Source organism: Sus scrofa, chromosome 15 (assembly GCF_000003025.6).
Source record: "Sus scrofa isolate TJ Tabasco breed Duroc chromosome 15, Sscrofa11.1, whole genome shotgun sequence".
NCBI classification, from domain to species: Eukaryota; Metazoa; Chordata; class Mammalia; order Artiodactyla; family Suidae; genus Sus; species Sus scrofa.
The window spans coordinates 102,180,248-102,207,851 of NC_010457.5; the positions used below are offsets into that span (position 1 = coordinate 102,180,248).

The 27,604-nt window shown below is 36.3% G+C and overlaps 1 protein-coding gene across 7 annotated transcripts in view; it reads left to right on the forward strand.

The window, feature by feature from the left end:
* PLCL1 (phospholipase C like 1) overlaps nucleotides 1–27,604 on the forward strand; it is an 821,890-nt gene that overhangs the window by 577,912 nt on the left and 216,374 nt on the right. For 4 of the 7 annotated variants that reach the window (XR_002339304.1, XR_002339301.1, XR_002339302.1 and 1 more), the window contains exon 8: nucleotides 3,964–4,068. The gene's annotated coding sequence lies outside the window, so the exon portion shown is untranslated. Of the gene's footprint in view, nucleotides 1–3,963; nucleotides 6,341–27,604 lie in introns of those variants that run through there. The other 3 variants (XR_002339305.1, XM_021075727.1, XM_021075726.1) reach the window with 1 other exon arrangement.

Sequence of the window (27,604 nt, forward strand, 5' to 3'; positions counted from 1 at the left end):
TTGGGAATGAGCATGGAATTTGGAGCCATAGGTTTGGATCATTAGCTGTAAATTGGTAAATGGCTCTGAGCCTCAGTGTTTCCACCTGTAAAGTGTAAATGTGGGATAGCATTATGTAGCTGAGAGGGCTGCCCAGGGGAGTAAATTAGGCGATAGATGAAAAAAATGTCAAGTCCACAGCTTAGGTTATTGTAGGCACTCAATATTCCTTTTCCTCTACTGGGATCTGAGAGCCAGATTAACTCACTCTGAGCCCTTAGTTGGCTATCCTATTCTCATGAGTCTTTAGACCTTTTCTCTCCAGTGAGCAACATGGATAGCATTTTAAAGGCTTAGTAAATTGGGATAAACTAACATTAATCCCAAAATCTGGGAGATAGATAAAAATATATAATATGTATGTATATTTATTATATACATAAAATACACATATATAAAAAGATTTATAATGGAGGCTGAAATTGCATGATCTGCCATCTGCAAGCTGGAGACCTAGAAAAGCCAGTGGTGTGGTTTCAAAGTGGGAGAATCCAGTCAACCTGAAGGCCTGTGAACCAGGATCTCCCAGGGCATGAAAAGATCAATGTTCTAGATCAAGCAGTCAGGGACAGAGAGGAAAAAAAGAGAGAATGAAGCCGGTGTGGGGGGGTTGTTGAGGGCGGGAGAGAGTGCGCTCAACATGCCTCTGTCTTTCCGTTCTGTTTGAACCCTCATGGATTCAATGATGCCCACCCACTTTAGGGAGGATTATCTGCTTTACTCAGTTCACCAATTCAAAGGGTGAACTCTTCTCTTCTGGAAACACTCTCACAGACATGCCCAGAATTAATGTTTAACCAGCTATCTGGGTATCCCATGGTCCAGTCGAGTTGACACATAAAATTAACCATCACAACCTCCAAGGGGCAAAGGTTGTATCAACTTACATTATCATCAGCAGAGTATGAGAGTGCCAAGTTTCCTAAAATGCTCACTGACACGATATTTTAAATAATTAAAAAAAAAATATGATCGTGACTGTGAAGAGAGTGGTAATTTTTTTTAGGCAAGAAAATGGCATCTTGTCATTATGGCTAATATATATGAAAGATTTTGGTTTCTACCTATTTTGTGAATTCATAATTAGTTTGGAAAGATGTTTAATATTAGTATTACATTTAGGTATCTTAAATTACATTGTATTCCTAGACCTCTAGGAAGAAACAGATACTGAGTTTTACTAAGTATTTGTTTATCCTCTATTTAGATGTTTTCTCTCCCATGATTTCACTTTTTAAAAACACCTATTAATATTTTCCTGTGATTAGTTTATGTGTATTCAAACTGGAATGCAGTCACCATAATCCAGTTCCTCAAGGGTCTTGTACAGTTGGGTTTTATGAAATGAAGTTTTTCCTTATCAAATTTCAGCTTCATTCTCTGAATATTCAAATACATTTGTCAACTGCTTTTAGAGAAGAGACTGTGAAAGGATGATGATAAATCTGGAAATATAATTCTAATCTTTTGAAATATAAAATTATGATACAAAGGGCAGGGGTCCAGTGGTCCCGAATCTAGACCATATCAGAATCACCAAGGGTCTGGTGATATCCAAGCCTTGGTCCCACTCCAGATCAACTGAGAATATAGAGTAGGGCTGAGATGCTAGTTTTTCAGAGCTTCCCAGGTGATCTCTCTGGCATCCAGGATTGAAAACCAGTTTAAGGTAAGTGGATGCAGGTTCAAAGCCAAACTCTGCTTCTACGCAGCTGTGGCATCTTAGTTAAATGACCTAAAATGCTTGGGCCTTTGGAGAAGTCACATGAGGGTAAAGAGCTACTGAGATCTAAGCTCTCTACCTGTTCTGCCATAAACCAGTGCTTTCACCATGCATAACTATCCACGGTCCAAGGGTATCAGAAAGAAACGTTAACATTGCAGGTAAACGTCTATGTATTTGATGGAGCATATTTGTGTGGCTTATATACAGAGTATATCATTTGAAATTAAAATAGAGGAAGTTTTAAGTGATTTCACTTCAGGGTCCTTGCTAAAGGCCGGGTAACGCTGCCAGTTCTTCTGTGAGAATTACAGATTAGCAAAGTGAGAATTGTAGCAGTTTGGCTGTAAAGATATTAAAAAGTCTAGTAAGTTTAAGTTATTTTCACTCCAGGAAAACTATAATCATTTGAAAGATCGAAGAACAAGAGTGAAATTTAAAATAGAATTACATGTTCACAAATCACTGTGTTGCTGGTGAAGACAGAGGTGATTGTTTACCTGCTTTTCGTTATACTAATTTGCTAATATCTTTCTATTAAAAACAATTCGCAGTAGCTACTGTAAATGCTTTAAACCTACAATATTTAAAAACTTTGCTTGACAGACATTTTTGTTGGTGGTGTTTTAAGGAAATCATCTCATTTCACACCAGGGATAGCTTTTCTTTTATTGAAATGTCAATGTATTGCTGGACATAAATGTTAAAATATCACTGGGTGCCTTCTCTGTCTAGTTCTCCAGATCTGAGCAAATACAATATTCTTGAGCAATCTCTTGAATAGATATTCCAGAGTTGAGAGTTTGCTGACCAAACAACTCGAAAGGAAACACATTATAACATAACATTTCAAAGTGGAGCTCAAAAAAAAAAAAAAAACAAAACCCAAAAAACCCATAGCAGTTAAAAAGTGTCCATATGTCTGAACTTATGTGTTGATGTGAGTTGATGTACGTTTCCATGGCCTTATTATTTAGTCTTTGTAGATGTGCATCGTTATTAACTTTTTATGCAACAACTGTTCCAGCATTGAGTCAACCAGTACAAGAGGCGGAGATACCATAAGTGGCAGGCACAGATTTCTTGATCCAACTTTTAAAGGGATGCTTGTGAGGGAAGTGGCATAAAAGATGGAAGAACCCAGGTTTCTCATGAAATTTAAATTGTATAAATTCATAAACTAAAATTACTGCTTTTAGCAACCCTGTTTTACCGGTATATTTTCTAAACTAGGGCAAGTAAGCTAAAATTCATAATTTATAAACAATCTGTGGAAAAATTAATGAATTATTTACAACACTTTTGAAAAATGTGTTTGTATCTTATACAAAAATTAGCTAGTCTGTTAATCACAGTGGTGCCACAAATATGCTAGAAATTAGGACTTGCAAAAGTGAGTTTGGAAAAAAGGAGACCTGTAACTCAATCTGAAATCAGAAAACCAAACTGATCCTGAATGGTCTATTTAAACAAGTGCCAATTATTGAATAATTCTCTGACCTAAACAGAAAGTTATTGTATATGGAAAGATTTTTTTTTTCTCTTGGACTGCTTTATTCCAGATGCCCTCTCAAATTGTTTTTAATTCTCTGTGGGCAGTAGATAACTAAACCTACAGAATGTAGTAATGGCAAGGAGGAAACAATCACGTTGGCCACTTCTAGTTAAGAAAAGGCATCTGTTATATATGAATTGCAGACTATAAGGACTTTGACAGTTCATAGACCAGACCTAATTTATTAAACTAAGTTTCTAATATAAACAGTAATTTGTTTCAGGCACTGACACTGCAGGTCTGGATTATGTGAACCAAATATAAAGAACTGTATTTCCCTTTTGGAAAGCGGGTGCTTTTCGAGCACTGAGAGAAAATAATCTAATATGTCATAATAGTAAATATGATGAACATGGCCCACCTTCCTGAGCATGGGCTGATTCACACTCTCTCCATTTTAAATTTTCCAGAAGTTATTTTAAAAGGACCAAGGCATAGTTTATAAACTTCAAAGCACACCTGTGCGTTGTATTCCAAATGGAGATGAAAATGGTGAGCCTACTTAGAGAGATTCAAACTTTCCTGCATTTTATACATCTGAGATATAGTTCAGCTTAAATTGGCAAAAAACATTCTTGCTATGAAATCAACTGTTTGATCAGAAAAATATGAAGATTTCTGTTAACCCTGTTGTGTTATTTTGCAGATAATGTTTGATGGAGCAAGGATCCTGAAATTTACATGTTAAAATAGTCTGACCATTTGAAAAAGACCATGGAGTAAATACAGCTTTATTTCAAGACTTTTGAAGGTATGTTTCAAATACGTCAAATAACATGTGGCTAGATTTTTAAGTGGCTATATTCTTTATTTGTGAAAGCATTAACATATATTCTCACATTCACCCAGTACCCCTTATTAAATTATTTAAATGCTGCCAATTCCTATATAAGGCAAGAAAGAATCTACAAATGCTTATTTTTTTCTTGTTTTAAAGGGCAGCATATTAGCTAGGATGATTTTGGCTACAAGTAACAAACTCATCTTAAAATATGGCTAAAACATAAAGGGCATTTTATTATCTTATAAGAAGTAAATTGGATTGTGCTTCCATGATTGGCTAATTCAGTGACTTTCTTCTTCTGTCTTGCTCAACATTGCCCAAACACATGACAAATGAGTTTCTATTATGTATCCCTTTGTAAGGAAGAAAAAAACTTTCCCTGGAATCTTAAATCAGACTCATTGGTCAGTGGCTAGGCTGCAACTATGGCAATGTTGACCATTCCTGGGGGAATGGAATTACCCTAATGGGCTTAGACTGTCTTCACCCCACTCCCCACCATGAAGGAAGGATAAGGCTTTCTGGATATCTACACAAAATCGGGGTATAATTAACAAGGAAAAAGGGGGGAAATTGCCATTAGGTAGTCAAGGATCAGCGTCTGCCAAAGGTAGGGGTAAGAAACGCAATTAATTTATTTGTAACATCTGAACAGTAGTTGGCACTCATCGAGGGAAGGCCTATACAGTATTATTCTATTTGTCACATGCATCTGGTAAGAACTGTTTTTGTATTTTTCCATGATACATTCTATACAGTGTAAATAAAAATCTCCATAGCATAATACATTTATCATAAAGTATTAAATTCCAAAAGAGGCAGTGTGATATAATTAGACTGAAATATTTAGAGCATTTTGGTTGAACTGACTATTCAGTTATTCCCAAATAAGGTTACTTTTTTCAAGCCATTTTGGTTTATGCAACCCCGAATTGAAAAATTATTAACTGTATACAACCAGCCCATAAGTTGTTCTCATGTTTCAGAGAAGCCATTTGAATTTTTCCCTCCTACCTATTCACTTACTTGTCAGGAGTAGCATTAGCTTCGTGTGGGGAAAATAAGAGAAATATGGGAGAGAGAGAGGAAGGGGGGGGAGGAGGAGGGAAGAGATAATGCAAACATGATACAAGGGGAACCAATTATTGGGCAGAAGGAGTCATTCTGGGTTCATTTATTTTACTGTGTTCGGTGGTAGATATTTTTGTTTTTGCTGGTAACAAATTGTTTTAAATAATTTTCCTTTTTAAAAGCTAGACTCTAAGATACAGCTTGAACTCAACATGTCTCATGGCCTTTAAAAATGTATTTTGTTCTTAGTAAATGACTCTCCTTATGGATAATGGCAGTGATCTATTGTAAAGAGCTGTTTACTCTCACACTTTAGTCTTGAAATAAAAGCTTAACAAAATCATCCCCTTCAGTCAATATGTGTTGAAGACCTGCTAGAATAACAAGGAGCTGTACTATTACTAAATGTTTCTGTCTGTAGCACAGAGACTATGTGCCCCTAATCTTTGAAAATATTTTAAAGGAGTAAGAGAGACAGAAACAAAACAAAACAAAAACACTCTAATCAGAATCACACTAATTCAGGGAATAACTTAAACAGAGAAATGATATCTGGAGATGAGCTGCAACTGTTTTTCCCAACTATGCTCAAAATAGCCCTTGGTCCCTCTGTTAGATGTGGAGCAGTGGCTTACCTGGCCATTGATCAGATTCTGCCTGCAAACATGCTGTGTCCATGAGGTACGGTGCACCAAGCAAAGAGACTGAAAAGCATGCAAATAAACAACATCAAAACAAATCCAGTCTTATTTTATAGCTGCACAGGTTTTTGCATTTAGATATACACATTTACGTATGCAGCTGTTACTTAGGGATGGCATATTAGTGTCACATAGATATGAGGTTCTGAAGACTAAAAATTGCTTGGGTTGAGGTTATGACTGCATTTTTTGTTTATAAGACTTGTTTGTTTCTTTAAAATATAACTTTTAAATATCATCTTTGGATTAAAAAACTTTGGCATAATAGCATCAATATAGAGAAAAGTTAATCTGGGATTTAGATCTGTCAGGAACTCACATTAAAATAAGCTCATGTAAAATGCCAATTTATTCAGATGCCTCTCTCTGATTCTCCCACTCCATCCCAATATTCGTTTTCCCTTGAAATAACATTATAAGATAAAATTGAAAAAAAAAAAAAAAAAAAGCATTTTCCTTGGAGTCAGGACACTTGCATTCTTGTTTTGCCATCTCCCTGATTTTTATTTCCATTCATGCTTTAGTTGGGATAATATAATTTGCATTTTTCTGACTGGTTCACATTGATGACCATTTTGGACAACACAGTGCTTCGCTTTCCTTGTGTGAAACAATAAGACTGTGATTCCTAGCAGCTTAAATTCCTGTTAATGGACAATGATCTTTGTTTTGCATGGTATGCCTAGAATCAGGAGAATTTTTAACACTTCAGTGGACGGATTTTAATTACAGATTCATTCTTACTGCTGAGTAGCTACAGAGTTGTTCAAGCCATGAAATGAGGTGCATCAGTCCTGAGTGTAATTTGCTAATTAGAAGAATAGCTCATTTCAAATATAGAATTCCTAAAACCAATAAATTGCAGATGTAGAATCACACCTGCAAAAAATTCCACATTTGAAAATTTTCTGTGCGTATGTTTAGCAGTGGATTTGGTTGAAAAGAAAGTAAATTCTCTCAATTCGCTATGGTTTTTTTATTAGAATGCTTTTATTTGAGTTTTTCTTTGCTTCTGTGTTATTTCTTGTTTCAGTGTAAAACTTTCAAAGGAATTTAAAAAATTTGCTTTTTCCCTTTGAAACAGGCAAAGGCAAAATGAACAAATTTTTTAGGGTTATAAAAATTGTGTATTATTAAAATTAAAATAAACTTTAACATGTACAAACTTCTGAAAGTATCCATTTAAGTTTGGTATTTAAAAATCCACTTCTTAATTTTAAGACATTATCATTTTAAAATAAGAATAAAAATATGTATTGATATATCTTTAAGCATATTTGATTCCTTTATTTTTTCACTGACTTATATAAAATGAGTAATCATTTTTGCCCAAAAGTTGCTGCTTGAAACATGGAATCCAGTCATAAACAATGTGACTTTTTATTTATGGTTGTGTTTTAATTTTAATTGATTATCAACTTTTTGATGGTGCATAGGAAACAGGTATAAATGACAAAGCAGATAATTGGTCAGTTATATTTAAAGCTTTGGGGTCAATCACATAAAAAAGAAACTCAATTTACAAATTCTAAACCGGAATAAAGCATTATTCCAAATGGTTTCTTTATCCATTATTGAGGAAATTAAATCTGATGTATCAAATTTCTAAAATTTCCAATATTTTTCTTCAATAAAATCTCTGATTTTCATTTTTCTTATGCTGTAGTTGAGACAATATAATTGGTGTGTTTCTGATTTACTCTCATAATAAACTATATTTTTCCTTAAATCTATTGTCTATCTTTTAAAAGTTACTTTGATAATTCTATTTTTTCTTACCAATGACTATATTTTATCAATTAGAAAAGTAGCTAAGTATTAAAAATGTGGAATTTGATGTAATACCGTGAGTGTGGCAGAGCTGCTATGAGACTGATAGCCCAAAGTCTAAAGGAGCAGAAAATGGAATTATTAGTTCACCACTGATGGTTCTGTTTTTAAACCTTGTATATGGAATGCCAAGTTCAGGTGTGGATTTCAGTACCTCAGTCTGTCTCTACCTCACATCATCTTGCAGGCCAATAGCCAGAGATGCTCAGTAGTTGCTTTGGGGCCCAGGGAGAGGACCTGGCAAAAGGGGGTCTTGTTTCTTAAAGCATTTCCCAGCCAATTCCCATTTTACATGTGCTTGCCCATCCTGTGCACTTGGGGCACTGAGAGATTGTATCTGGCTCATTCTTACAACGAATATCTCTCTTACCCATGGCTTGTGCTTCCTGTTCTCTGGGGATGCTGCACTGGGAGATGCTCTAGGATAATGGTGGTTTATGGGGGTGAGAGTGGGGTAGAGGAATATTAAGACTTACTTCTTTGCATAAGATCTGATTAGGGGAGTTCCCGTCGTGGAGCAATGGTTAACGAATCCGACTAGGAACCATGAGGTTGCGGGTTTGATCACTGGCCTTGCTCAGTCGGTTAAGGATCCCGCGTTGCCGTGAGCTGTGGTATAGGTCACAGATGTGGCTCGGATCCCGCGTTGCGGTTCTGGCGTAAGCTGGCGGCTACAGCTCCGATTGGACCCCTAACCTGGGAACCTCCATATGCTGCGCGGGAGCAGCTCAAGAAAAGGCAAAAAGACAAAAAAAAAAAAAAAAAAAATCTGATTGGGAAATTTATTATCTTTCTAATTTGTAATACTATTTTCAGGAAATAGAGCTTTATATAATGACATTAGTTGATACATGTTATAGAGATAGGATAGTAATTTCTGAATATTCTATGGCTTCAAGATCCATGTGTTGCTGTCCTAATTGGAAATGTGATTGTATTAGGAGGTAGCGTCTTTGAGAGGTGATTATGTGATGGCATCAGCACACACATAAAAGAAAGCCCAGAGAACAAGGTTGTTCCTTCCATTATGTGAGGACACAGAACAAGTGAGAACTGTGAGCCAGGAAGTAGGCCCTCCCTAGATACCTGCCTACACCATGATACTGAACTTCCCAGCTTCCAGGAGTCACTCAGTTTATGATATTTTTGTTATAGCGGCCCAAATGGACTCAGACATATAGTAAAGTATTTTGGCTCTAATTCTTTTTTTCTTCATGCATCCATGTTTTGCAAGTAGTGCTGTCTGTGAAACCTTTGAGAACAACCTATATGGAATTTATCTTCTGAAGATAAGAGTGGACTAGGAATATGACCCTGCAAAAGGAATGACAAGAGCACTTTTTTTTTTCCCTGCTTGGAATGAGAAGTAGGCTTCTAGATGCCTGTGTTGGTTGTTCCAAAGCAGAGAAGATAGGCTTAATTTTTACCCAATGCATTAAATATACGGAAAGAGAAAGTGGTAGAAAATAACAGGTTTGTAACATGATATGATATAGACTAATGCCTACTCTTCAACAGTGGATTTTACTAGATCTTTTTCCAGAACACTGCAGACACAACCACTCAGATTAATAGTGGTGCAATGTTCTCCACATGTTTAGACTCCAGCATCCCTTGAGCTCTCAGAATCCAGGCATCTAGTACACCTGTAGTTCAGGGTTAGCAAACTTTAACACATCCACAGGCCCAAGTAATTAATTTAAATGAGTCAGATGTGTTGAGTGCAAACTGTAGCCACAGAGGGAACACAAGCCCTTTCTCAACTGGGTCGTGGTGACAGCTTTTTGTTGCCAAGTGGGAATGCAGTTTTTGAGAGAAAGCACAAGTTTGGATTTCATAGGAAAGAAGGATTTTTCAATGTGAAATCTAAGAATTTTTAAGTGTTGGTAACTGAGTATAATTTAGAAAAAAGAAAAGAAAGGAAAAGAACCCACCTACCAGTCAGATTGGAGCAATGTGTTTGATAGCTCAGATGTAGTCAGGCTGCTGGTAATGCTAAAATGCTAATGGTCACCCATAACTCATTGGTGCTCTGCCTTCAAGTATAATCATAGATGTCTTCACTCAAGCAATCTCCATGTTTGGAAACATGTAGACAGATTTTGTTAATGTCCATACAATGGGAGGGATTGACCAAGTGGGTTTTTTTTTTTTTTTAGGTTTTTTAATATCCAGAGGTAGCAATATTAGGTTTTGGTATTCTAGTACATATTTTTTTGTGCATTAAAGAAGTAATGTTTTGTTAGAATAATACCATTATTTTGGCACTAAAAACCTGAAACTTGGATCATTCACATTTTAAGGCATACCCAGGATGAACCTTTTAAAATCAAATAAAGTTTAGAAAATGTTTTTCTCTGCTTGCATAACCATCATAAGGAGGAAGAAATATGCTAATCACCAAAACAAAAAATTTCTTTTGCAACAAAATGTGTGCAATCATAGTCCACTTCAAAGATTTATAAACTAGTGGACGGTGTGACCACATTAAAATTATACAAATAACTCTGCATCAGAGTCTCTAATATGATAACTGATGACTACAAAGTTAAACTAGAAATGCTTTTTCTTGAAATTAAATTATATCTTGCTATTAATCAAATGCTACAGTAGTAGTATAGCTGTTTTGATATTAAATAAAATAGTGATTTATGGTACTATTATTTTCTCTGAATTATAACCAATACATGTGCTGACCAGTTGTGGCTCATTTGAATGAATGGATACATCATGTAAAAGTGAGATTTATTAGGATGACGTTAGTCGTGTGAATTTTTTTCCATCTTTTCCTGCTGATGATTATATATATGTCAGATGTTCACTTCTTTAATGAGTTCACATACTTTCACCTAAGTGGCTTATTCTAGATAAGTATTCTGGTTGGCTTTCCTAAACCTTGAATGAAATTTTGCAATTTCTATTTCCCTAGACATGTTTTCCTACCATCTATCTGAATAACTGAAATACATATAAAGTGTGTTTTTGTATGGATGTGCTTTCAATATCCAGCAATCCATTTTCTTTTTGAAATTCACACAAAATTGTGTCATTTTTTTCAAAGTCCTTTACTAGGTATTTCAGGTTGTGAGAATGGTACATGGTATCAAACCCTACTAATTTGCTTCATGAAAATGACATGTATATGATAAAGCATACTACCTAAAAGATAGTCATTATTAGGGAGAGAATGCAGTTGCATTTGTGGAAAAAAGGGGCTAAATCTTGGAGTACACAGATTCTAGATTTTCTGACTGCCAATCAGCTGCTCAGCTGAGCTGCTCTGTACTTCAGCCTTTGTCTTTGAACTACAGAGCTCACTCATGACAGCTTTAGACCAACTCCAGGGATGACTGTTAGCACTTGCTAGAAGAGAATAGACTCTTTGATATTTTTGAGTGGATTTTGGTGCTTATGAATACTCCATTCTACTTTCATTGTGATTACTACATTTTGTAATTTACTTTATACATCTGCAATACATTAGTTATTTTGCTTAAAAATGTTAGCATTGTTTATAGCTGAAATAGAAAAACTAAGGTCCAAATAAACAGCTCTTATTAAGTAGAGTATATAAAGCAACTACCACTGTGATTTTTTTTTTCAAATATGAAAATCTCAAAGGGTTGCCTCCAAATTTTCAGAGCAAAAAGTGATACTGAGCAAAAATTAGCAAAGCACAAAAAATGTAATCTTAACAGCATATGAAAATTGCATTACATTTAATAGGAGTGTTTCAATAGAGGCTGTCTAATAAATCAGGCTAAACTCTCAGTTAGCATTAAATATTTTATATACGCAAATGAAACACATCTGAGGCTAATTTGACATCAACATCATCAATAAGGAAACAGTCAATAGATACAATTATTTAACATTTGCAGTGATATTGTAGGGGTAAACTTCTTCATCATAGGTTTTTTAAATTGCCTTCTTTAACCCCATCAATGACATTAAAATAATCATTTATAATTGAGCAATAGGAAAGTACTAGACCACCTATAACTCAAAGAGAGGTTATGCCTCCTGGGAATAAGTCCATTGTAGTGTTGACACTGAGTCTATATAAGAGACTTAAATACTGCACATTGATGATGGTCTTCTTAGGGAAAAAGTGGGCCCCTGTCTTATGAAAGGCAGAGGTCAATTGTGGCTATTTTCACAGATTAATATAAAGATATTTTCACTTCTTCAAATGATCTTAAAATGTTCTACAGGAAAAAGCCACTTTATGGATCTAAAATTACCCATAAGTGTCTAAACTATTGCTGAGCTGCTATGGGGGAAAAAGGTTTTGAGGTTTGGAATTAAAACCTTTCTGGCTCTGCCAATTGCTCAGTATGTGACCTTGGAAGAAAGACCTTGAGGATGGCATGAGAAGCACCCAGTTATGCTGATGCTCTGAAGGATCACAGGTGGTATCTTTGGACGAGTCAGGGCAGGAGGCAGCCATACTTCCCCTTGTAGATGATCATGGCGTTGAGGGAAAACAAAACTCCTTCTCCTCTCCAGTTGGCATTGAGGCTTCTACTTGGGGAGCACTGACCTAATATACAAAGCTTGGGCATTTGTTTTGTCATGGTTAAAACAGGGCTTGCACTTGTAAATCTCTGAGGTCTCTTTCAGTTCTAAAACTTGATAACAGCCATTCTCATACATCAGAATTCAGTCTTTTCTTGGCATTGGGTCTTTCTACAGACTCTGAGAGCAGACACCAGGTACCATTAGTGAGTCTTTCTTCCATGGAGAGGCACTGATTTCTCTTGGGTGTCTGTTCTTACGGAGACTCGGTGTAGTTCTCTCCATTCTTTTGCCCGTGGAATGCTCTCATCTTGTGTACTTGGATATGTTGTAAATACATCATCCTTTGCACGTTTCTTCAAGGTCATCTGCTAGTATTCCCAGGAGCAAATATTTCATTTATAATATATCTGCTTTAAATTATTTTTGTAACAAGGTTACAATATGTACATTTTAAAGGTACAAACATAAGATGAGTTTTGACCGTAAAGAAAGGATGAAGGGCTATATGAACAGGTGTTAGGTGAATTGGGGTATTTTTAAAAGCTTTTATGTATTATAGGCGAGTTCCAATTTTATGAGACATTGCAGAAGTAAAAATGTCTATAGGTTCCTTTTCACTGAAAGAATACAACCTTTTAAAAATAATACTTTTAGTGGAGAACGTAAGGTTCAGGTTTGAAGAGGATATGTGTAACTAGGATTAGGAACCATGCTAATTTCCAAGGTACTCCATGAAGGGAATATTCTGAAATCCTATGTTCATTGAACTCTACTCTGTGGGAAATAACCACAGGGAACTAGGGTATAGATGATGGGGGGGTGTAGAAGTTGGTAAAAATGACTAAGACACTAGCCTTGGCCCCAAGGAGCTTACAGTCCAGCTGGATGTATGCAGAATAAGAAAAGTACATAAATGAAAGGACTGAGAAGTGGAAGGCTGAGTATAGAGGGTTTGAACATTACAAGAGCCAGTTTTGGGGATCCTTTTCTGGCTTGGTGGGTTAAGAACCCGACATAGTGTCCATGAGGATGCGGACTGATCCCTGGCCTCGCTCAGTGGATTAAGGATCTGGTGTTACTGCAAGGTGCAGCATAGGTCTCAGATGTAGCTTGGATCCTGTGTTGCTGTGGCTGTGGTATAGCCTTCAGCTGCAGCGCCAATTCAACCAGGCCTTAAAAAAAAAAAAAAAAAAAAAGAGCCAATTTTGAGAATCTCTACTGGAATATGATTTGACAGTTGTTTGGGGATATTTCCTTCTTTTTTGCTTTGTAACCATTTTATTTAGCACATAGAATTCTAGTGGCAATTTTTAGAATGCAAATTTGATGTAAGACATAATGCCAAAAGAATGACTTTAAAAATAAATGGACTTTGGAGTAACTAGAAGTTATTAATGATATACATTTAAAGGGTATAGAAATAGACATGCAGGAAATAAACTGCTTTTTAAGAATTGTTGCTGTAATCATTATTTTCTCTTAGAAATCTTACCATTGGAAAGTAGAATATTCTTAGATTGTTGATGACAAAGTATTACAGAGATCATTTAAGAGTTTCCTCTTAGCCATTTGGTATTTGTTGTCCTACAGGGTAGAGAGGGGCAGGGAACAAACTCTTAGGTCTAGTTTTGGGAAGCATGGAATACTGAAGGGAGCTAAACTATGATTCACAAGCCCTGGGTTTTAGACCTACCTCTCCTAGTTATTTGCCCTTTGTTCTTAATGTCTCTGAGCCTTGTTTTCTTCTTTGATAAAAATGGAATTATTAATCCTGACTTTCTCTATGTCATCACATTACTATCAGGTTAAAATGAAATATACAATTGAAAGTTCTCTGAAAGCTTGTGAAATACTCCATAGATGCAAAGAATTATGATAAAGAAATAGTAACGTGCCAATTTTTCCAGGCATTTTGCCTCTCCTTTTAAAAAAAATAATATATCTTTAATCTATGAATTTATCTTTTGGAATGGTAAACCAGTATTTTTTTGAGCCTGATGCTCTCTGGTTTCTAGTTGTATTCTAGAAGATGCTTGTGTACAAGCAATTCAAGCATCAAGGTTATTATAAAACAGGTATAGCTAGACCTAAAGATATGACATGAGGGAAGCCCTACCATGTGGAAAGGGGAAAATTTCATCCCTTATATCCTTAGAGGAATGTGGGAAGAACAGAGGAAGGTGAGGTAGGATAAGAAAATCATGTGGTAAAGTCTTCATTATCACTAATCTTGAGGGAGGGCAGAGAGCTGCTGCAGAACTACTTAGAAAGACATGAGAAAATTGGAGAACACCAGAACTAATGGTTCAGTTTCCCAAGCTTTCTTCTCAGTGCCATGTGTGATGTGACTTTGACAAATAGAGCTACTGCTCTGGCAGAGGGAGGAGTTGGGATGAGAGTTTTTTTTTTTTTTTTTTTTTTTTTTTTTTTTTTTAGCTTTATTTTTTTTTATTACTCAAATGAATTTATCACATCTATAGTTGTATAATGATCATAACAATCCAATTTCACAGGTTTTCCATCCCACAACCCAAGCACATCCCCCCACCCCCCGAATTGTCTCCTCTGGAGACCATAAGTTTTTCAATGTCTGTGAGTCAGCATCTGTTCTGCAAAAAAGTTCAGTCTGTCCTTTTTTTCAGATTCCACAAGTCAGTGAAAGCATTTGATGTTGGCGTCTCATTGTATGGCTGACTTCACTTAGCATGATAATTTCTAGGTCCATGTTGCTAAAAATGCTGGTATTTCGTTCCTTTTAATGGCTAATATTCCATTGTGTATATGTACCACATCTTCTTGATCCACTCCTCTGTCAATGGACATTTAGGTTGTTTCCATGTTTTGGCTATTGAAAAGAGTGCCACAGTGAACACTGGAGTACATGTCTTTGCAAGTCATGGTTTTCTCTGGATAGATGCCCAGGAGTGGGAGTGCTGGATCAAATGGTAGTTCTATTTTTAGTTTTCTGAGGAATCTCCATACTGTTTTCCACAAATTTATAATCCCACCAACAGTGAAATAAGTGGGATGAGAGTTTTGAAGCTTCTAATCCTGTACATGGTCTTCGGGGGACTGAAATGTAATTGTGTGGCACCCTAGTGAGGATCGGGCAGGAGCAAAAGTCAGGAAGAGGTAGTGGCTTACTCAGCAGTTATCAGCAATGAGTGCCATCCTATGCTGAAAGTCCCAGGAGAACTGGTACTGCATCTAGGATTTCAGGGATGGCTAGGGCTCCTGCATAGACCCAGGAGGGAAAGAAACATTGCAGTTTGAGGACACTGCACAGCATCTTTGGCCTTCTTTGGTCTCTATCATGAGAACACATGACATCCTTGCTCTTGATATGGGTTCCACAGAAGATGGAAGAGAAACATACAAATGTTTATTCATCCAAAAATACTTTCCAAAGGAGGTAATTTAAATTAGAAAATAGAGAAAATTAATGGGCATGTTTTATATTTCTTACCACCTCCTCATCTTACTTCCATCTAACAGGGCAGAGGCTTTTGAGGAAGATAAATCTGTAACAGGAAAAAGAAATCTACATACTTTGAGAAGATATATTTCTCCTCTATATTCATATTTGTTTCATTACATACCATTTCTTGAGGTTTTACATTGTCAGTTGCTCCTTTTTGTTTTTTCCCCACAGATGTTCACAGATGTTTTGCCTTTTCCAGAGCGTCATATAGTTGGAATCATACAGTGTAGACATTACTTCTTAATGAAAGTTTATCTAGCCTTTATTATATATGCCACTGTTTTAAGTGCTTTACAAATGGTAATTAATTTAATCCTCATAATAGCCTATTGAATACCTCTATGGTACCCATTTTTTCAGGTGAGAAAACTGAGGCACAGAAAAGAAAGTTTGCCTAAAAAAAAAAAAAAAAAAAGAGCAGTTGTGCCAACAGTCTAGTTCTGAAAATTTGGCCTCTTCAAGCATTTTTTTTTTTTTTAATCACTGTACTGTGTGTCCTTTTATTCTTCGTGCTTACTCAAACTCTAAGTTTTTAATCCCTTTACATTTAAAGCTCAAAGGTAGATCAATATTAGTATTGGATAGTTTGGATTTATAAATACTCAGAAAACATTGAGTTCTTATGTTGCCTCAAACTCTTAAGCCCCTGTTTGGGGAGGTCAGGTAGTATAGAATATTTGCCCCAAAAGGCCAGATGTCACTTAGTAGTGGTTGTCATAAAATTCACCTATTAAAAGCTATTTATTACATCCTAATAAAAATGCATGTAGAGTAGGTATGTGACTTTTAAGCAGTTTGTGTTTATTTGATGATTTTCCAAGGTTTTCTTTTGATTTTCACTACTTACCTAGAAACTCTCATGAGGTGCATGAAATACATTTTTGTATGTCTCGTAAAGTTAACACTGAATGGCAACAGAAGGCTATTCCTTGTGTGAGGGGGGAGACAAACTTCCTTGTGAAGAAATACATATGCCAAAAATACAAATGTGGAAGAAAGTTGATACATCACCTTAACTTTGTGACTGTATATGGGTAAGAAGATAAAGAATTTGTTTACGTAATTACTTTTATCGTGCTGCATGCAAAATTATATTCAGTTACAAAAGAGTTTAAAAAATTGTTAGGAAATAAACTTGTAAGCTCAGTGCCTGTCTGCTCAGCCAGAGAAAAATGATTTTGCTCACAGATGTGAAAAATGGAGGGCTATTTTGATAGCTATACAACCCTCCATATATGCTTTTCTCAGAATTATCTAAATTGTCTGTTTAGGGAGAAGTCTCACTCTCTAAGTCCAGTCTCTTTCTACTGAAGAACTGTGGTTCATTGTTTGCTCACAAGGCTCTGTAGATGAATGAAGAGTCCACCACACATACCATGGTCAAGTTTTGAAGAAGAAACATTTCTTTCCCTTCAAGGGAGACATCCTATGCACAGCCTCTATTGTAATAGCATAGCTATAAATAAGTGGTGAAATAACATTTGGGTTTATACTTCATTTTAAAGTCTGCTAAAAAATAATACAGGGAGTTCCCATTGTGGCATAGTGGAAATGATTCTGACTGGTATCCATGAGGAAGGGGGTTCGATACCTGGCCTTGCTTAGTGGGTTGGAGATCCTGCATTGCCATGAGTTGTGGCGTAGGTTACAGATGTGGCTCAGATCCCACGTTGCTGTGCCTGTGGTTTAGGCTGGCAGTTGCAGTTCTGGTCTGTCCCCTAGCCTGAGAAACTCCATATGCTGCAAGTTCAGCCTAAAAAGCAAAAAAACAAAAACAAAAACAAAAACAAAAAACCAAACAAACAAAAACAAAAAAAAAATGTACTGATAAATAATACTTACTGTTAAATTTAAATAAACAAAGGTAAATGGACATGAAACCTGGTATTTATAATATTATCGTTAAACAGTATTTTTTTTTTTTTACTTATTTTAGTGTCTGTTAATTAAAAGACATTACTTGGTTGCTAATCCCTAACAACAATAATTATCCCTTTGACTAATAGTAGGCAGATAAGGTTGAGAATGCAATTTTCCCCTTTAACCTGTATTTCCGAGTATCAAAATAAAGGTTAACTAGTCATTTAACAAAGGTTAAACAGTCCATGTTAAATGGTTTTAAAGTGGCAAAATGTGGTATGATATTTAGTCTTTTCAGGGATCTGATTGTGATAGAGAGACCCAGTGGTTCTAATAAGATCAGGACTATTGGTGGTTAAATACCTCATTTTTGCAAAAGGGAGAAATTTCCTTACAAAGGAGTAACAGGCAGATTGTCCTGGGTTTCAACGAGTCTAGACAGATGACAGAGTGGACAGAGATGCACCTCACTGAGACCGAGGACCACAGGACAAGATGATTGCTGGACTTTGCATCCCTTCTGACTGAGGAAACAACAGAGGCTCTATAAACTCGTTAATGAAATCGCCGTGTCAGAGTAACTGTGCCACCCACCTCCCAGCTTGGCCTTACAGACTCAGTGCTTGCATTCACATCATTTGGAAGGATACACTGCTAGGCGAAATCTGCTCTTTAAAACAAATTCCTTTTTTCTCTTGCTTTCTAAAGCATTGAAATGTTGCAATACGTGACCCAAGTGAGAATTTAGAGTATTTTTTTCATACATAAGGTGCTGGGTCGGATCTATAGGAATTCCGATGAGGACAAGACAGGGGCCTTGCCTCCAGTGAATTTATGTCAGGAGAGAAAATAAGATGACTCCTAGCAGTGGGCACAGCATTCATTCATTCATTCATTCAGTAACTATTTCCTGAGCCCCATGATGTGCCTGGTAGCATTCTGGTGGCTGGGAATTCAGAGGTTTAACAAGACCAAGTCCTTGTTTGGAGTTTATGTGTTGTGGAAGCCGTGAGCATGGACCTTGATAAAGACAAAGGGCTGGAATGAATCAAGGGCAGCAAACTTGGAGCTGGCTGAGATCAGGACTATTTTGTGAGTAGAGGATCATTTGAGTTCAGCCAAGGGAATGAGATTCCACAGTGGTCAAAGTGAAGGGAGAATAACACACAGCAGCCCTAGAAAGATAGGTTGGGACCATATTGTTGAATTCCAAACTGAAGACTTTATTATTTTTTTTTTTCCCACTGTACAGCAGGGGGGTCAAGTTACCCTTACATGTATACAATACATTTTTTTTCCCAAACCCTTTGTTCTGTTGCAACATGAGTATCTAGACATAGTTCTCAATGCTACTCAGCAGGATCTCCTTGTAAATCTATTCTAAGTTGTGTCTGATAAGCCCAAGCTCCCGATCCCTCCCACTCCCTCCCTCTCCCATCAGGCAGCCACAAGTCTTTTCTCCAAGTCCATGATTTTCTTCTGTGGAGATGTTCATTTGTGCTGGATATTAGATTCCAGTTATATCATATGGTATTTGTCTTTGTCTTTCTGGCTCATTTCACTCAGTATGAGAGTCTCTAGTTCCATCCATGTTGCTGCAAATGGCATTATGTCATTCTTTTTTACGGCTGAGTAGTATTCCATTGTGTATATATACCACATCTTCCGAATCCAATCATCTCCAACTGAAGACTTTAATAGGCAGTGAATGGCCATTGAAGAATTTTGAACAGGGAGTTTCCTGGTGGCCTAGCAGTTAAGGATCTGACATGTCAGTGCTGTGGCATGGGTTGCTTTGATCCCTGGCCTGGGAACTTCTGCATGCTACCAATGCAGGGAAAAAAAAAAATTTGGAACAGAGTCACAAAGTAAAATGACTTGAGGAGGGTTATTATGGTGATAGTTATTAACATAGAAGGAAGTAATAAAATTGAGGGCAGGGTGGCCGCATAAAGGATTGTTGCAATATTGCAGATGAGTGGTCATCAGGCCTGACTTTATGGAAGCAGAGTGAACAGAAATAAAGATAAAAAGCTAGAGTCTATGGGATGTTTTAAATGATGTGAGGCCTTGAAAATTCTTTGAATTACTGTTTGATGCCCATATTATTGATAGTGTTATTGGCCACTGTATATTCAATCAATATTCTCAATTTCTTTATAACTCATTTGGACTTAGCAGGTATCTTAGCACTTCTCACTCCGGCTCTTCATGTGGTTGTCATAGGCTTCCCCTTGGGAAACAATCAATCATTCTTTGCAGAGTTTGTGTTGCATGTTTGCTCTGTTTTGGAAAAAGATTATACAGTAAAGTTTCTATCATTTAAAAACCTAATTAATCCTTATTATAAACTACTCACTGTTTTCTACTTTTCTGTCTTTTTGCAATGGAAACTTGGGACCTTTAGCTTATTCCTGTGGTGTGAGGGGAAAAAAGCTCCTTTAAATGTACACAGAAAATTTCCTGTGGATGTGAAAGCTGAGGGAGGCTGGGGGTGGGGTTGGGGGTGGAGGAGTGGGAAGAGGGCATGAGATGGCCAGGTGCCTAGTGCTCAGTTTCCCTGAGAGACAGTGGATGTAGGAGGAACAGTGGGTGTAGGAATGGCTATTGGCCACTGGAAGGGGCTGTTCTTGTTTTTTTCTTTTTGTCTGTCTATCTGTTTTGTGTATCTGGTCTTTCTATCTTCTTGCCTTTTTTTTGTTTTGGTTCTATTGTTCTTTCTTCCCTTCCTCCTTTCCTTTCCCCTCCCTCTTTCTCTCTTTCTCCCCTCCTTCCTTAGTATACATCCGGAGTGTAACCATTGTAGACACAAAAATAATTTCTCTAGTCGAAATAGAGCAACAGACAAGTTAAATGAAATTCAAAAGCAGATGTACTCACTGTTCCTCTCTCTGATGTCTTTAGTTTGCTTTTCTTAAGGGTCTCGTAGATATTTCTATCATGTGTTTTAGTAGCTAAACCACAGGCTGTTTTATATACTCTTCTAGTGGCCCCAAACATTTTTGGATCACAGATCCATTTTAGGAAAAGGAGCACTCAAGTTCTGAGCACTCAATAAATGCATGTGTTTTTTATTATATATTATTATATTATTTTAACTAATATGTTTTACATATGTAATATACATAATAAATGTAATACATAACAAAATAATTTTAAATGTAAAATACAAATAATGATTAACAAGATTAGTGTATCATACGTGTACTACTTACCTTTGGTAATGTCTCAAAGCAAACTGTACCTTGATGGCAAGGTGTATCATCAGCAAGAGTGGATATGAATCCATATTTCAAGTAATCTTTTCGAAGATGGCAAAAAATTGATGCTGCATCCTCTCAGATGTTGTTCAACCTTGCTTTTATCCCAAAATGTGGCTGATGAGCTTAGCGAAAGGGAAGAGAAATGGTATCGCTCTATCACTGTCTTTTTTTTGTGTGTGATTTGTTTCTGCTTACTTTGTAGTATCTCCTTTGGTCCACAGTTTCTTTGAGAAAATCTTTTAAGCTATTGTTCTTTTTGTTAAGATTAGTTTCATTAAAATGTGATGCTAAAATCTGTAAAGCTACTTTCTTGAGCCCACATGCACTGCTGTCCACTGTGTTGGGTTGATGGCTAATAAATGGGTGCGGGTTTCTCTGCCAGCCACTCCTGATTTTCCTTTCGAATATTGTGAATACTATGGGGCACACACCTCCCACTAACAGACCAAACACGGGCACAAGTGTCAACTTAAATGTAGATATTGATAAAGCTCTATTTCTTTCTCACTTTTATATGAATAGTAAGTGAAGTAAAATTTCAGTAATAATTTTCCTCTGACATGGGCTTTGTGTTGTTCATCCCCTGATATTTAAGCATCTTTGCTTTGGAGGCTTATGCTTGGAAAACCAGCAAAACCCTCTTTAATCCACCTTACTAGCACATAGTTTGACCACATGAACATGCTAATTCATTAGTTCTAAATGTATTTTATACACTGGTAGACATTCCTTAGATGATTTTGTTTTCCCTGGATTTGATTCCATTTTATAATATAATCAGATTCATTTTTCAAACTTAATTTAAAACACACATACACACACAGACACACACCTTTTCTATGCTGCTCTTCAATCAGTTGTCTACAATAGGTAACATTCTACTTCTACTTCCCTGAAGCTGCCTTTTTCATGTTGGTTGATTTCCTGAATATTTCTTTTTAGTATAAAGACCATCAGTACATAGTTTTAATATATTTTTTAACCTAGGTTACTGTTGATATGAGTTAGAGTATTCATTTCTTCCCAAATGAAGGAATTTGGTTTGTATCTATGAAAATAAACTCAGTTTGGTAAAATATAGGAACTGTAGTAGCAGAGGCTCATAAAAACAAACAAATTAACCAGACAAATATGTACAATTATCTTTGATTCATCAATGTTTACGTAACATAAGTGGATGTAATGGAAACATTTATAGATTCAGATTTCACATGTTACTCAGCTTTGTAATCAGAGGAGAGAAAAAAATTTGCAATGGAAATATCACATTGACCTAGGTTTTCTTAAGGATATGAACCTGGTCTTTAAATGTTCAGAAATTTAATTTCTGAGATAGATAAACTTTTATATTAATTCATATCCAGAATGAAGAAGTTCATTTGCTTGAACATATTATCAAGGGCTTTTAAAAAATCTTGAAATCTAAGTGGATGGATGAGTTGAACATTTACTCCCTAGAAGAATCTTTCTGACTTGTGGTGAAAAGCAGTAACTTAAGTATTAGATCTCTCTTCTTAACTCTCCATTATTTCCTATGTAACTGAAAAAATGATTTTATTCATCAGTGATTTATTTCCCCAGTTTCAAGATAGTAATGATAATTATTCTCACAGTTACAAGAGAAAAATATCCCATAGTCTCACATTTGGCTGTTGTTTTGGTACTTAGGGAGGAACTGTTTACATGTAGGCAGCTGTCTTCAGAGAAAAAAGTAAAGTTGCAAAATGAGGTAAGTAGCCCTTACTTTTATTAAATAAGTTCAGTTTTATGAGGGTTAAGCATCTGGCATTGTCTCTGTGGCAGCACAGTTTCAATCTCTGGCCCAGCTCAGTGGGTTAAGGATTTGGCATTGCTGCAGCTATGATGTAGGTCTCAGCTGCAGCTCGATTCAACCCCTGACCTAGGAACTTCCATATGCTGTGGGTGCAGATAAAAAAAGAAAAAAAAATTAAAAACATAAAATATAGACTTAAGATTTTTGAAGAAAGCAAAATTTTATGTGAATTTAAGTAAGCACAAAAAATATCCTTCATTTGATATTTAGCCAGTTTTAAAACAAGCTAGGCTTTATCTTTTATTTTTTAAAAACAGAATGCCTTTTATTTTATTTTTAAATATTTTTGGCTTTGTCCATGACATGTGGAAGTTCCAGGGCCAGGGTTCAAATCTGTGCTGTAGCAGTGACAACACTGGGTTCTTAACCCACTGATCCACCAGGGAACTCCCAAACAAGCTAGTTTTTAGACTGAAGTTTTAGACTGAAGCATCACTACATCTTGATTACACTGACCTAGTTCTAAAGGTACTTCATACCACTTCCCCATCCATTAGGCAAAGACTATTGAATGCTCCATTACAAAGAATGAACATTTTTAACAGCTTTTCCTTAAATTAACATGACAGGCACTATAGTGCAGTGTTGTTAATCTTTTCCTAAAAGCTTAATGTTGCTATTTAGTTGTTTACTAATAAATCAAAGAAAACAGTCCTTGTCATTTTAACTTAGACAGAGATGGATGAATCTTTAGTATCTTTGGAGATGGAGAGAAGGTCTTACAGGAAAAATTATGATTGTTTTCTTAAAAAAAAAGCACACACACATTGCCATAGGTACTATACCTAAGGAAGATAAAAATAGAAGAAATTATACATGTGAGAACACTTTGTATAGGACAAAGTAGCAGTATAAGTATTATTTATATATCTGCCTATATTTGCATTTATTTATTATTTGATTTTCTTTCTTCCTTGTTGCTTTTTTTTGAAGGTCATTCAGAATAAAGTACTTCTTGATAGTTTTGTAAGTTTTTGTTAGTGTCTTTCTAATCACATTCTTGTATCCATTCCCTCTGGAGCTTTGCTTGTTTATTTCAAATTTACATACAGGCTTATCCTCAGTTTACTTGTTTCTTTGACCTTGATTTAAAAAAAAAATTCGGATTGGGGCTGATAATTTGGTATTGCAGACTACTAGGAAATAAGATGATATGTACCTTTAGGCTAATGACTTATTTTGTTGATTTCTGTATTCCCTCTTGGTACTTTGTGGCTATAGATAGTGAACAAATACTAATGAGTGACAAAGGAAGTGAATGAAGTAAAGAAAGAATAGCCAGGTTTGAAGGTCTGAATTATGAAATGTCACCAAATAGCTAAACTTGGGTTTTCCTTTGCAGTAGCACCCATGTTCTTCATAAAAATTCTTTTTATTTTGGATGGTGACAGGGCTGAAAATACACTATCTTTATCATATCAACCTACTTTTGTGTCAGTTTTGTTTTGGTTTTTGTACTCCAGCTACCGTTTACTCCACAAAAACATACATAACTTTGAAAGACTAGTTACAACAGGGAAACTTGTCCTGAAGACCGTCTATAGTTTGGTTTCTCCTGAAGGAGTTCATACAGTTCTTACAGAGTTAGTACTGGCTGATAAAGTTTTGGCCTGATAATTACATAATAAGCTGGTGCCTTCCCAAGTTATTAAGTTTTTAGAATCATTTTCAAAATTGTGTTTATTGGGTTTTATAAAATGTTAATGTTACTTATGCACTATTCAAAACCTCCAGGAATTCCAGCATTTCTCTCGTATTCAAGGATCAAAAAGATTTAAAAGTAAACATATTGAGCAGAATAAATAATGCCGCAAATGAAGTATTTCCATCACTTTGAGTTGTGTTGTCATCACTATTAATAATTTATTGACGGTCTTTTTACAGGATTAGGTAATTGACAATATTTGGCTAGAGTGATTTTTTTTTTTTTTTTTTTTTTTTTTTTTTTTTTTTGCAGAGCTGTATAAACTAGTTTAAGAAAGAAAACCATGGATAATGCAGAATAGTTGATCCAATTTATTGGCAAGAAGGTCACAATTAGAAACATTTAAGAGCTTTTGATATATGTTTAAAAACCTCTTTTTTTCAGCTACAAGACTTGGTTGATCCAGGTGAACTCATGGGTGTTCCCTCTCATCTCCTGACTCAGTAACTCTTGGAATAATGTGGGGTTGGGTCAAATGGTAAAGCTTCTTTTCAGGACCCCCAAAGAATTCATTCCCTGTGTCAATGATGTGGTTTTACCCTCTCCTTTAGAAACATCTAGTTTGATTTAAGTTTTCCAGACTCAGAGTGAACAGTTCTAGAATAGGAAGAATGAGGTGTCATGCTGCAAAAATACTGTAGCAGGCAAGAGGGAGGGCCAGTGTGAGTATCCAAGCTCTTGTAGTGAGTGGTAGGAAGAAACCAGGTTTAATGTTTGGGGCCACTAGGAGGACCGTTTAAGCCGAGTAGCTCATTTTGCACCACCATAAAGCATTTCAAGGAAAAATGTTTCTTTCCATAAACTTGGCCCTCTCTCTCCTTTTCTGACTTCTGCTGGTGGTACCCCAGTCTCCTTTTGACCAATGTTAGAAACATCACAGTTTTTCTGGCCTCTCACTTTCTACCTTATCAATGTAGTCAAGTATTTGCCAAGATCTGAAAACTGAATATGTCGTATATCGCTTATGTACTTTCCTTTATTTGGCTATCCCTCATTTTATCTTTCCTTCAATGATTCCCTATATTCCAAAACTCTAACCTCTAAAATGCTCCCAGACTCATCTCCTAAAGCACAAACCCCATTGATGGGCTAAAGGGGTCCAAGCTATGCTTAATCTGACATTCAAGGCCTTCCATGATCGCTGGACCAAGATCCTCATCTCAGGTATTTACTGTTACTCCTTCATGTTGCTTTCCACTCTACTAAGTTGGAATTTAAGCATTGTTCAAACAATCCCAACATTCTCCACTTCATTTGGGGAGTTTTTTTCAGTCTTTTTATTTGTCAACTTGTTATTTGTTTGAAGTACCATACATTCTTCAGAATTGATTTCAAAAGTTCCCTTTTCCCTGGTGCTTATCTGACTACTTTAGCTTACATAACTGATCTTTCTCTTTTAAACGTCAATGACACAATTTTTACGGCATTTATCAGATTCTGGTTTTTACCAGCCCATCATTTTTATCCACAATTTGATCTCAAACAGGAATGCTATTTGATTCATGTCAAATAAATGAACAAATGGATGATGTATCCATGAATAGATTTCCTTGTGAGATCATTTTAGAGTGGTAGAAAAAAAGGGAATTATTTTGTTTAAATTTTTGTAATTTTCTAAGGCCGTAGTAACACAGTCAATCAATAGGAAGAGATTTTAACACACAGTACGTAGTGTCAGAAAAATGATCCACAGCAGTTTAACGTCTTGTCTGGCTCATCTCTCAATTTCAAAGGCCCTTCTAAGACTTGTGCTGAAACCTATTTGTGATGCTTTTCATCTTTATTTGCCACCGAATTACTACAATTAAAGCATTAATCCTTTGTTAGGTTGGTCTTAGTTTAGATTTTCTGTTTTGGATATTTCATTGTGAATTTTGTCTAAATGTTGTCCTTGATTCCAGAATGGGCCAGAAAACATTTTTCAGCTTTGTTTATGAAAAAATTTTATTCTAAATACGATTTCAAGAGGTAAAGATGAGGAAATGGCATTTCAGCCTGACAGAACGATTTGAGCAAATATTAGACAAAGTAAAAAATGTTAGAGTCACGTGAAAATTAAATTAAGTTCTGTTTGCTTGCCGCAGATAAGATGGCAAAAACATAGGAATTCAAGACTAGGATATTGAGAATCTCAATTCTAACTTTTAAAAGCTTAGAGGTATAGGAGTTCCCTGGTGGCCTTGTGGGTTAAGGATCTAGCATCATCACTGCTATGGTTTGGGCCACTGGTGTGGTACAGGTTGGATCCCTGGCCTGAGAACTTATGCATTCCATAGGCGCAGCCAAAAAAAAAATTTTTTTTTTAAATAAAATTAAAAAAAAAGAAAGCTGAGAACTATAGATGCCTGGGATCCTTGGGAGGTTTACCATCTGGGAAATGAACAACATACCTTTATTTTCAGGTATACACGTGATGGGAGTGTAAAGGGTAGACTGGACATATGAAACACTAGAGATAAGAAAACAAAATAAAAATCTCTTGTGATAGAGTAGGTAAGAGGCCCTAAATTGGATAAATAGGAAGGCTGGGATTTTGGAGTGGTGGCAGAAGATGACTCATATGAGTGTTTTATCCTCAAAGTGTTGACAAATCTTGATGTTTCCAGCGTGGGTGATAGCTGCTGTGGGAAACCCAGGGGGATCAGAGGGTAGGAAGCTGTGAGAATGGATCCCGTTTCTGGCCCATTGAATCTGAATTCACTTCAGATTATGGAATTTTTATGTAGAGAATCAAAAATTCAGACAGAGAATTCAAGAGCTAAGGAGCTATCCATTCAGATTTAAATGTCACAGCATAGCTCTGACTGTTGAAACCCAGACAAAAGCTAAAAGCAGCCGAAGGACTTGTAGAATAGGAAAGGAAGGAACATGATCGTCCTCTACAAATAGGTTAAGGAAGAAGGATGGAAGGAATGATGGAGACTGAGAAGAACTACACAGGGCTTACGGAAAGGGCGGGCTAGAATTTGCCTTTGCCAGATGGAGTAGGAGCCAGGTTGCAGAGTGAGTGGCAGAGTCAGGACAGGGCTTACGGAAAGGGCGGGCTAGAATTTGCCTTTGCCAGATGGAGTAGGAGCCAGGTTGCAGAGTGAGTGGCAGAGTCAGGAGGAATGTATGCCTTGCTCTTTCCTGTGGATGACTCATGATTAAGCATTCAACTTGTCTCCACATATGTGAAAATTGTTAAATATTCTCCTTCAGCTGGGCTCATTTAGGCAAAAATGAGTCACTTTCCTT